Genomic DNA, 12778 nt, shown 5'->3' on the forward strand with positions numbered 1-12778 from the left:
CTCACTGTTGGCATAAAGGAAGGCAGTTGATTTTTGAGGGTTAATTTTATACCCTGCTACCCTTCCAAAGTTTTGAATCAGCTCAAGGAGCTTGGGAGTAGAGTCTATAGGATTCTTTAAATGCAGGATCACGTCATCTGCAAAGAGGGAAATTTTTACTTCCTCTTTCCCTATTTGGATCACATTTATGCTTGCTTCTTGCCTTAATGCACTGGCTAGGAATTCTAAAACGATGTTAAAGAGGAGTGGAGAGAGTGGGCATCCTTGTCTCGTTCCTGATTTTAGAGGGAATGGCTTTAGCTTTTCACCGTTAAATATAATACTAGCTGTGGGTTTGTCATACACAGCCTTTATTATATTGAGGAATGTTTCATGGATTCATTGTTTCTCCAGCGCTTTTAACATAAAGGGGTGTTGGATCTTGCCAAATGCCTTTTCTGCCTCTATTGAGACAATCATGTGATTTTTGTCCCTGCTCCTGTTGATGTGTTGAGTTATATTAATTGATTTGCGTATGTTGAACCAGCTTTGCCTCCCTGTGATGAAACCTGTTTGATCATAATGTATAATTTTTTGATGAGTTGTTGTAGACGGTTGGCCAGTATTTTGTTGAGAAGTTTTGCATCGATGTCTAAGAGAAATATTTCAAAGGTGGTAAGATTTAAGTTTTCTCACAATTTTAGAAGTGTTCGCCCATAAACAGCTGGTGGTACTACTTCAGCTCATGGTGGCCAAGACACAGCAACATGGATCCAGGTAACCCAATTGCTGCAACTAACCCCTACCTTCATCAGCTCATCATCTCTCAGAAATCTACTCAGCTACTTGCCAATAGCTCAAGCTTATATTCTAGTTACTCAGAAGGGTTCCAGTAACTCCTGCTTTAAATCCTAGTCACTCAGGAGGCTAAGATCTGAGGATCACCTTTCAAATTCAACCTGGGCAGGAAAAGTTCATGAGACACTATTCACTAAGAAAAATTGGAAATGTAGCTGAAGCTCAAGTAGCAGATTTCTAAGCTTGATTACAAAAGTTCAGGTACAGTGCTTAGGCCCTGAGTTAAAACTCCAGGACTAGAATAACCCCACCCCCCAAAATCTACTCAAATTTTGTATTCTTCAATTGATTAACTCATAGATTTGGTCAAGTTCCTCAGCAAACATGTAACACATCTAGAAATATGCCTTATTAATCATTTGGCCATATGCCAATTAAAATTCACAATTAAGATTAACCTTCAAAACTTATGAGATTGCACCTCATGACTAGAAAAGTCTATATGGCTTGTCCAAAAGCCTTAAAACAAAATCAGACAAATTAACCTACTGTGTGGCCAGAGCTGGTCACTGAATCTCTAAATGGAAGAAGGCTGGATTTAATTATTTTTCAGTCCCCTTTTTATGTTTCAAGTGGTGGAAATAAGTAAGAGCAGTAAACTAGGCATAAAAATGAGATGGCGATGACCTAAATGGTTTGCAAGCATGGATTTATACCAACTAAGATTAAATATATCATATTTAATATTATAACAATTTGGCTATATGTACTTGATCATATAAAATGATATCTATTGAAATGAACTCAAAGAAGTGGAAATAAGAGGTACTTATTTCTTTTTCTCATTTATTACTGTTTTGGTCTTCTGTATCTTTTGTCTTTCTTGTGAGTTTATCTGTTTCAGAGAGTAAAGGGAGAGCACAGAAATGGTAGGACAAAGGATGAGCAAATGTAGCAGTCACACTAGACACCGTTTTAACACTGAACTTGTAGGATGGGGATGGGACAGAAAACCTTGGAGAAAGCAAAGGAAGGAGTGACAGTTCAAAAAGAACTGTATTCATTATGAGTTAGGTAATTGGAACTCCTCTGTACATCCCCTTTACAATGACAATTTTAAAATAGGAAAATAGAAGACCTTGGATTCCAAGTATTAAATCATCAATAAGCTGCAAAACAATGCTGCTCACATGTAATATAATGTTCTCTTGAAATCGATGTATTCTATGAATTCTCATTCATGAGTAAATATCAGCTGTGTGTACAGTGAAATATTCAATGTTTCTGTATCCCACTGCATTGCTTATTGCTAAAAAAGCACCCAAGAAACATAGTTGCTATATAGGTTGAAGTTATTACCATGAACAATGTATTTAAACAACTAAGCAACTTTGGGCATTGTAAAACTGATTTGAGCCAGTGGAGGTGGCTCACGCCTGTAATCCTTACTACTCAGGAGGCTGAGATCTGAGGATCACTGTTCCAAGCAAACCGGGGCACTAAAGAATGTGAGACTCTTATCTTCATTTACCCTGTAGAAAATGAGAAGTGGGACTGAGGCTCAGGGGTTAGGGCTGTAGCCATGAGCTGAAGAGCCCAGGGTCAGCAACCAGACCCAGAGTTCAAAACTGACTTGAGAATTAAACCATTAGTACATGGTAATGTATTGCAAAGATAATGAATTAAACATAGAATAAAAGCAGTTAATGTTTCTATTCTATATTAAACTTTTCAATGGTTTATCAAGAGCTTTGGATGCTTTTTAACTTTCCAATTCTGTGGGCCCTACTACTAATTTCTTGACAGCCTTTCCCTTTAAGAATATTCTCTGATTGCAAGATTAAGCTGTTTCTTTCTTTACTCCTTTAAAATAGTATTTTCCATTTCATAACACTGAGTTTGGTTTCAATGAAATGTTCAATATCTATTTTCTCTACTAGAATATAAACACAGAACATCTCAAATGAAACTTGTCTTTTTAATGGAATATGACTCCTTACCTTACCTTAGCACAAAAACTTCTGTGTGATTCCTCAGGCAATGTGCTGAAATAAATATGTTTGTGATTATTTTTTAATCTCATCTTGAAAGTAGGGTATGCAAATAGTGCCTGATGATATATGGCTTAAAGAGGGAAATAAAAAAAACCCTCATCTCTACATTTTATTTCCCTTAGGTGAGAAGATAAACATAGAATAGAACAGGATAAATATGAGTGTGTGTGTGTGTGTGTGTTTGTGTGTGTGTATGTGTGTGTGTGTATGTGTGTGTGTGTGTGAAAGGAGCAGAAATTAACAGAGCTTGAAGATTCCTGTGACAATGACAAATTAACAAACAGAAAATACAATCACACATTAGATTTGAAAGAAAATAAGCCTAAATTGCTAAATTATATAAACAACTAAGCAAAACCCCAATTTACTAATAGCAAAAGAGAATAGAATACAAATTTAAAGAAACGGCAATTATTTGATTATGCTTTATTTTGTTTACCTTATATATGCTCTTTCTTGGAATATTAATCTGTTTAATTAACAGTCTTCCAATATGATATATGTTGAAAAATGTTTCTTTTAACTTTGGAAAAATGCTTTTATTGGTGGGATGTTTCTTTTACTGTATTTTGATTACTCGCATTTACTTATGGGTAGTTGCTGGCTGCAGAGACTTTCTAGGAAACTATAAAATGGACAATGGATTTTGAAGAGGAGAAAGTAGGAAAGCATGAAAAGGAGGAAGGAAGAAATCCTTCATGTGATAGCCTAGCAATATACAATTTATTTTCCCTAGAAAATACTGAAGAACAGAGGACTCTGAATTAGGCAATATGATTGATTTTGCAATAATTTTAGGTCCACTTTAATGATTTTCAAGCCATATGTGGAAAGCTAGAAGCTCCATTTTCTAGAAGCTTGTGTCACTTCTATGAGCTGAGAAATTGACATTAAAAATTCAATGCAGTGAAATAGACAAACAATCTGATCTTATTTTTAAAAGTGGTTCTTCAATTGGGCACCAACGACTTACGGCTTTAATACTAGTTACTCAGAAGACTGAGATCTCAGAATCTCTGTATGTCTGAGAAGTCCATGAGACACTTCAACTGTCTAGCAAAAAGCCGGAAGTGAATCTACAGCTGAAATGGGAGCACACTAGCCTTGAGCAAAAACATCTTAGGGATAGCTTCTAGGCCTAGAGTGCAAGCCCCAGCACTAAAAAAATGAAGGGGGGGGAGCGATTTCTTGTTGCCAAAAATGACTTGGGTCAAAATAGGTTAAGTAGTTGGCCTTTCTATGTTTTATCCATAAAAATGACAATTTTGTAGGTTTTGCCTAGTGATTTAACTCTTTGTGCACCAGTATTTTATGTAGGTTCATAATATTATCAGGAAGCTTTTTTAAGGTTAAATGAGCTTGTACTGGATGTACTGGATATTTTACTCTAAGGAACACTGTGAGCTGATTTTTTCCATCTAATTTGGAAACCACACAGTTAGTAAATGGACATTTTTGTTTTGGGGAGTTATACACAGAAGAAATAGGGCCTGATGTAATTTTCATTGTATGTACTCATAAAACATACTTCACATTTTAGAATGAGGAATGATAATCATGTCTATGATCTTTCCAAAAAAACCCACAAAAATGATAACTTCTTGTAATTATCTGACCAAAACAGTCAGTTTTTCAACTCCAAGTGGAAATATTGTCCATTCATATATCACCCTACCATTTTTCATCCATGAATTATTCTGATTTCTTGACTTAGCAGCCACATAACAGTTTTTTAATGTGTTATTGTTCTTTGCTGCATCTCCAAGGAAGGAATGATCAATTTTTAAGGAAGGCTTCTTCAATATTACTGACTGACCACTCTTCAGGACATTGGGATATGGACTTCAGCTATTTAAGTTAAAGAGGAGAGCTCATTTTTTTTTTGTGGAGAAGATGGATGTTTATTCAATGAAACTATTATTTTCTCATCCTGTTGTTACAGGGTTGTGAATAAGTATTTTCTCTATCAAATGACAAAAACAGAACATTTAAAACCATGTCTGGGCTTCCAAATATTAGGCTAAAATTCAAACATTGCTCCTAATAAAATTTGACAGTATTCATACATGTATTTAAAATAAATCATTTAAATTCTGGGTTTTTTTTCTCTTAAAGGTAATTAGCCTGAAAGTACTTGCAGTTGTAGAAGATACCAGAAATGTGTTTTCACAGCTATGCTTAGTGAAACCTATGCATAATTGTACCTCCTCATTTCCCCCCAAATAGTTCAGATTTTCTTTTACTGGTAGTAAGTCTTGAACTCAAGGCCTGGGCACTATACCATAGCTTTTTCACTCAAGGCTAGAGCTCTACCAATTTAGCCACACCTTCATTTCAGCTGCCTCTACTGCTGATGCTGCTATCTTCTCCTCCTCTTTCTCCTCCTCCCCTCTATTCCTCCTCCTCCTCCTCCTCCTCCTCCCGCTCTCTTTCAAACCATCAAACCATGATCCTCATATTTCAGCCTTCTGAGTAGAGAGTTCATTGCTATACATTACCAAATTATGACTGGTAATCATTGAAGACCTATTGATACTAAAGTGATATTGTGTAAAAGAAATGGAAGATGTTTTCTGATTTTCACAAATGTGAAGATTTTTAATATGACCAAGTAAAGGTTTGTAGACAATCTCTCAATACCTAGAAAACCTTGGTAAATGAATCAGGTGATATGATTTGTTAGTTCTGTGAGCATAAAATGGTGACTTGGAGACCATAAAATTAGTTTATTCAGAACAAGCTCAAGTATTTTTAAATGAAACTTGCCTTTTCTGGTTAATTTTAAAAACCATAAAATATAATGTCTTTTGTAAATTCTTCTGAAGACAACTTGCAGAAAATGTGTTGGTAACTGAACAATTTGGTGGAATCAAAGCCACTGGAAAACGTCACAGAATGTTGTTCAGAGAAATCCTAATTGGTATACTGCATTAGGCAATATATATTAGGCAACATTCTAGAGTTTGGGGATAAAGGAATATCTTTTGTACTATACTATCTTGTCTGCTATGAGAAATAGGCATATGGCCTACAAATCTCTGTATATATTTCTCCTTTATTTTTCTCTTTGTTCATTTTATTGAGACAAGTTTCATTCTGTAGGCATAACTCAGCTGGAATTCATGCTCCTTCTATCTCAGCCTCTTTAGTACTTGGATTACAGATGTGTACCACCATTCCTGGTTTTGTTCCATTTTGTACCAGTGTCCCAATTCATTAGTTGCACTGGCTTTTCTGCTGTCCCTTAAATGTCCTTAGATTATTCCTGCTTCCAGGTTTTGCACCTGTTATACTCTCTGCCAGAAATGCTCGACCCTGGGTCTTTCCATTTTTGGCTCTGCATCAATTTATATATCATTTGTTCAATAAAACCTTCTTTGACTAACTCTAGTGTAAAGTAACCAATTTACTTGCCTTTCAGTTATCTCTTATCACAAAGTCACTTAATAAATGTAAATAAACTTTAAAGTATAGAGTAGTTTGAAGAAGGATAGCTTAAAGAGTTTGTATGTACTTCACATTATTTTCAATATAGTTAACAACTTATATTACTACAATATGTATTGCAACATTGACATTATTAAATTATATGTAACTGAAATCCACATTGTATTAGGATTTTACTAGTGTTTATCAAATGTCTTTTTCTGTTTCAAGGTCACTACCAGTATACCAAATTAAATGTTGTCATTATGTTTCTTGGTTCTGATCGATGAGAGTTTCTCATATTTTCATTATTTTGATAACCTTGACATCAGTGGTAAACTATTTCATAGAATGTTTATTAGTTTAGGCTTGTGTGAAGTTTTTCTTATTGTTCGTATGGTGCCAAAATTATTGTGCCATTCTACTCACATCAAGCACAGGGTACCTGCTGTCAAGATGACAACTTCATTGATGATATTAATCTTCATCACTGGAATAAATCCATGTTTGTTGCTTATTTTTTCCTGTAAAGATAAGCCATTCTCCTGATTTCCATCACAGTTCTTTGGAAAGAAAATCATTAAATGTACTCTACACCAAAATAACGGTGTATTAAGCTCCAATTCTAGACTTACTTGCATATCTCTACTACCAATTTTCTGCTTCTCTGTATTTATGCCATCTGAGCACATATATATATATGACTATCAATTTAATCCAATCTGTACATATATGCACTTATTGTTTTTATTGCTTGCTCAAGTTATTCTGTCTTTTTCATTGTAATTTTTTTAGGTTTATACCTGTGTCCTTCTGAAACACTACTACTGGTCAGCTTCTATTTAAACATTTCTGTACATTCTTATATTGAAAAGTTCTTCAATTTCATATGTTATATTCTCATGCCCAGTCATTTCCCCCAAAACACTGATGTCATTAATTTTAAAAAATAGTATTTAAGCTTAGGATCTTATTAATGAGTGTACTTTCCCCTACAGAAAGATCATTCATAATCTTTTCTCCGTGAAGAGAGTTAAGAAATATATGTATATATTTTAAACCATGCATATAAATCTATGCAAAATTACTTCTGTACTTCCCATCTGTATTATATTGTTGCATTATATTATAGTTTATAGTAATTCTTTAATTCTAATTCATTATGAAATGTTTTTTACAACCCTCTTGCTTGCAATTTTAACCTGAAGTAAGAAACCTGAATTTTGCCAATTGTTATCCATTGTTCAATTCATTTATATTTGTGTTACAGTGTTACTATAGTATATTTACTTTGTATTCCCATGAAAAATACTCTTTATTAAAACTATATTACATTCATTTCCTCCTGGTCTTTAGTCTTAGATTCTGTGGTCGGAAGTCCTTTTATTCCAAAGACTCAACTCTTTCATAATATCACAATACCTATAAGAATCTGGAATTTTTGTATTTTTATACATTTTTTTGTTTTGCCAAATAGAATATAAACTCCAGAAGATCCATTCTAACTCCAAGATTAAAGGAAATGTCAGCACCAGAAACATGTGAAACATAATTAACGTTCATTATTTCTATTGATGAAATCGCTCAAAATAAATTATATATATGTATATATATTTCATTTAATTCTACCCACATGCTAGGTTTCAAAACATTATTTCTAAGCACATAAGAACAAAATTGATTCATAAAATATGAAATGAGACTGACAAGAGACCCTGATACTGAATCAAAATGATCTGTTTCTTGTCTCTCTGTAGGAAAATAACAGTTGAGCCTTATTTACTGGGAAAATCATATTAAGGTAATGCTAATCAGTAACTGGAATCGTGAGGCCAAGATCTGGATCAGTGGCAACACAATCCTCTATGAGTTGAAATCTATTTAAATACATTAATGAAGGAAGCCATATCTTTCAAATTGTTATGGTTCCATATTCTGGGTAGTTCCATATTACTGTGTCATAAAAGGTGTTAAATCTGTAACCATAAATTTCTACTAATAACCTATTATCTTAAAGTAATATCAATCAATGCTTAATAGCTGAATACCAGACAATCATTTAAAACAATCTAATTTCTCTTCACTCAATAATTTCTTACTAGGGCAATTGATAAAAATATTGTTTCATGAGTGTTATTTGAATGATCTCTAGTGTATGTACTTTTCCAGGCATTTTAAAGTGAATTTCCAGATTCACTTTATGTATGTACCTATGTATATATATGCACATATATGTGTATATACAAACAGAAAGATATATGTGTGTGAACAAACATAAACAGTCATTTCCAAATGAATAGAACCCGATTTTTATTGATACTGAATAATTTTCTTATTTGTTGCCTGCAATCTAATATCTTTTGAAATAGTGATTATTAAATTTTGAACTACAAATTTTATGACCAGTTTGGCATTCTACATTATAGAATCTAATTTACTTTAATATGTACAGTTTCAAAAATAACTCAAATTATTTTACTCAGTACAATGGAATAAAATTTCAAAGAGAAGACAAATTTCCCACTGTACCTAAACATAGAATGTATTTACAGAGCATTAAAAATCCCAGCACTTTACAGTCACAGCTTGGCAAAAACTACTTTTGAAGTAATCCATGAATTAGGAAAAGCAAATTTTAATAATGATACAATGTTTTGTTAAGATTTAGTATCTACATAATATTAAAAATTGTTTAATACTGAAAAACTTGTTTAATAATATATTTCATTGTTTAGTATTTTTGTTATAGACTCTAGAAAATTTAAATAGACCTATTAAAATATTTGTTTTTCTGAATAAGAAAATACTAGCTTCTTTTAAATTTTATTTATTTTTATTGTATTTTATCATCGGGATAATATATAGAGGGGTTATGGTAGTGGGTAAATTATTTCTCAAACCTTGATACCCATTCTCATGTTTTTGTCCCCCTTTCACCCTCCCAATCATCTTGTTTTCCCCTTCCCTTCCCTATTTCAAATAAACCAAGAACTGTGTATACAGAATACCTGTATACAAATTCACGTACAGTAACCACATGAGATTAACCATAGTGGAAAAAAAGAGAAAAATAACTTCACATAGCCAGTCTCAGTGGCTTATGCTTGTAAACCTAGCTACTTGGGAGGATAAGATCTGAGGATCGAGGTTCAAAGCCAGCCTGGGCACTAAAGAACAAGAGACTCTTATCTCCAATTAATCACTAGAAAGAAAAGGGAAATGTGGCTGTGGCTCAAGGGGTAGGACAGTATCCTTGAGCTGAAGAATTCAGGGACAGTGCCCAAGCCCAGAGTTCAAGCCCCATGGCCCACAAAAAGAAAAAGAAAAAGAAAAAAGAAATAACTTCACATAGTACATTAAGAGCAGCAATCACAAAGATAAACCTCCTTTTTTCATTAATCTAGAGTTCATTTTGTTTAGTCTTATCTTATATGACCGTCTGTATACAACTCTTGAGTTATTGTGATCCTCTTCTAGGAAAGTTCTAGATGTGTACTAATTATTACAAATGAGAGAAACCATTAAGTCTATGTTCCTTTGGGACTGGCTTACTTCACTTAATATGATTTTTTTCCAAGACTTTCCATTTCCCTACAAATGGGGCAATGTTGTTCTTTCTGTCCGCAGCATAGAATTCCATTGTGTATAAGTACCACTTCTTAATCCATTCATCTACTGAGGGGCATCTGGGTTGGTTCCAGATCTTTTCTATGGTAATTAGTGCTGCAATGGACATCGTTGTCCTAGTGGATTTAATATGTCCTTGTTTCTGGACATTTGGGTAAATGTAAAAGAGTAGAATTGCTGGGTCATAGGGGATCTGTATGTTTAGTCTTTTGAGGAACCACCATAATGCTTTACACAGTGGTTAAATGAGTTTACACTCCCACCAACAGTAATAACTGATTTTTATACTTTTGTATTTTCTTCATAATTTTAGAAGAATAAAATCAGAGACATATAGATCAAGTAAATTAGATTGAAGCCTGGAAAAACTGGAATTATTTGTTGAGGTGACAGTAGGCTACAGATTTTTTAAAAAATCATATACGCATATATGGTATATATTTGTTTGTGTTCATTGATCTTGAGTTCATTGACAAAGTAACTTAAATGGAATGATCTCTGTTAATGTCATCAATCAAGTATCTCTCCAGCAAAAGAAAAATTCAGAGGACATAAATCCCACTTCAACCTCCAAGATCCATGTAATATGACACAATGTACAATGTCACAAACCAGATTGGTCTTTTTAGATGGTGTTTTCTGTCACAAATTGGTACCATCATTCTACTTTCAAACATCTTATTAAATTGTACATTTTAATGAAGGAAGTTTTCTGATTTGCTTGAAGAGTAATTGTATTGATTACTTCTTAGAAAACCTAGGAGATAATCTTCTAAACAGGATTATGCCACAAGGTGGCAGCCTTCCAGTATTGTTTTGAACAGGTAGTTTGCAAACCTTAGACTATGAGGTGGTAGTTTCATGAAGTTCACATAGGACTGTATACTCTAAAGTTAATTTCCCAATGGTGCAAGGAAGGTAAAATATACATAAAGAAATGCTTCCAATTTCTGGTTAGTATATAAATGGCAGGAAGAGAAATAGCGGGGGGGGGTAGGGAACGAGGGAAAGAATTTAGCAGAGAAGTAACACCCCACATAAAATAGCTGAGCACAGAGAAAAGTAGTACTTTTGATAAGTGCTCTACCACTTGAGTCATAGTACCAGTTCAGGTTTTCTGGTGGTTCACTGGAGATAAGAGTCTCATGGACTTTATTTAGTGCCTGGGCTGGCTTTGAACATTGATCCTCAGATCTCAGCCTCCTGAGTAGCTATGATTGTGTGTGAGCCACCAGTGCCCTACTAGAAAGAGAATTCTTAAGAATACCAGAAAGGTTAAGTTCTTTAATGACAAACCTTAAATATGCTTTCTTTCCAACATTAATACTCTGGAATCCTAAATCTAGGATGAGATCTGATCAAGAGAACCTTTGGATTTTTTATTAACTGAGCCAACCCCAATTTCTACATGGCAGAGACATAAGCCAAAAGGCTTATGGTAGATGTTGAGCCAGAAAATATGATGGGGGCTCAATTACAACCAATAATTTATACCAGTGGAATTTAAACTAGTTGAAGTCTAGTTATAGTGAACAAGTCAGAAAGGAGTAAATCTACTAATCCCTGAATTTTGCTGTGACTATAGCAAGATTAACCATCTGTAGGAAGATGGGATAGAGACTTGAAGAATATTGAGCATCTCAGAATTTGGCTGTTTGTGTATTTGAAAGGACCTCACAACTTTCTCCCCTTGCCATATGACAGTAGTTTATCAAGAGAAGCAGAAAGAGAACAGTCAACAAATAAAATCTGATCATTTTTCTTTCTTTTGAAAGATTTCCCTCAGTATTATTGAACTATATTCAATCCAAATCTTAGTGCTGATTATTCTCTATTAACAAGTTGTTTGTTGACTGTGGTCTCAGAATAGGAAAAAATAATTAATTTTGAGTTATTTTATCTTGAAAGAGATGAGAGAAAAGACATTCTCTTAGATTCCCTCTTTGACCTGAGATGCCTCTTTCTTTTCATTCCATGTTAGTAGAAGTGAACATTAGAGCACCCTTGTACTTTTAACATACTGTGTGAATGAATTGATGTGCAAATGCCTATTCATGTTGAAGGGAATAAAATCTTTCTCTAAGCTCCATCTGTGAAATCAAATTTAGTCCTTAAAGTTATAGAGTCTACAAAGTTCAAGAAGCTGTGCTTTGAGCATTAAAGAGTAAGTGCTCAGTACCATTTGTCATCATTATTTTGAAGTTTGTCCTTTTGTGGTTTCTGCCTATAGTTCTTTTTCTAAACTAGCTCCCCATCATTGCTGTTAAGTGCTATCTCTGGATCTTCCATCAATCAGTCCATCGGCTACTGCTATATTTCCCTTCTGCTTTTCTAGCTTGAACCTATGAATAGTTGTGTTAGTGATGAAAGTGGCAACATTTGTGCTCTATGTTGATGCCCTACAACCAGAAACTACCAAGATTTTTCATGATCAACAGTTATGGAAGATGAAACACTACATCACTAGGAATAATGGTATACTATAGTAACAAGAATCTGAAGGACTTAATTTCCTTATTTTAAAGAGATTCCAAATACATAAAAGTCTATTATAAAATATGTGGTATACAAAGCAGGATTCTATTTTTCTTTCTGGCTGAAGGAATTGAGAATAGAACTGTCAATGGGGAAGAAGTGCAGTGACTCACCATAACAGAGAGAGGGAATATTTTGTCACCTTTATATTTGCAAAGGGACCTTTTTGGGTTGCTGCTCCTTAAATTTCTGTTTTCAGAATCATTGTAGGATCTTATCTTTGTCTTGTTTTATTACAGTCACAGAAAATCCTTTTCCAGTGTTGATGCTCTGTGAAATTGCAATCACCGAGAATCTACTATAGTTTGGTAACAACAAAACCAACTACCAACTGTCAATTCTTAGGACTCGTATTTTCT

At 34.0% G+C, this 12778-nt stretch overlaps 1 pseudogene; it reads left to right on the forward strand.

Annotated features, from left to right (window-relative positions):
• Positions 1–746: 746 nt before the first annotated feature.
• Positions 747–12778, forward strand: part of LOC150040549 (PCNA-associated factor pseudogene) — a 128158-nt pseudogene continuing 116126 nt past the window's right edge.

This window comes from Megascapheus bottae, chromosome X (assembly GCF_031878675.1).
Source record: "Megascapheus bottae isolate mThoBot1 chromosome X, mThoBot2.hap1, whole genome shotgun sequence".
Taxonomy (NCBI): domain Eukaryota; kingdom Metazoa; phylum Chordata; class Mammalia; order Rodentia; family Geomyidae; genus Megascapheus; species Megascapheus bottae.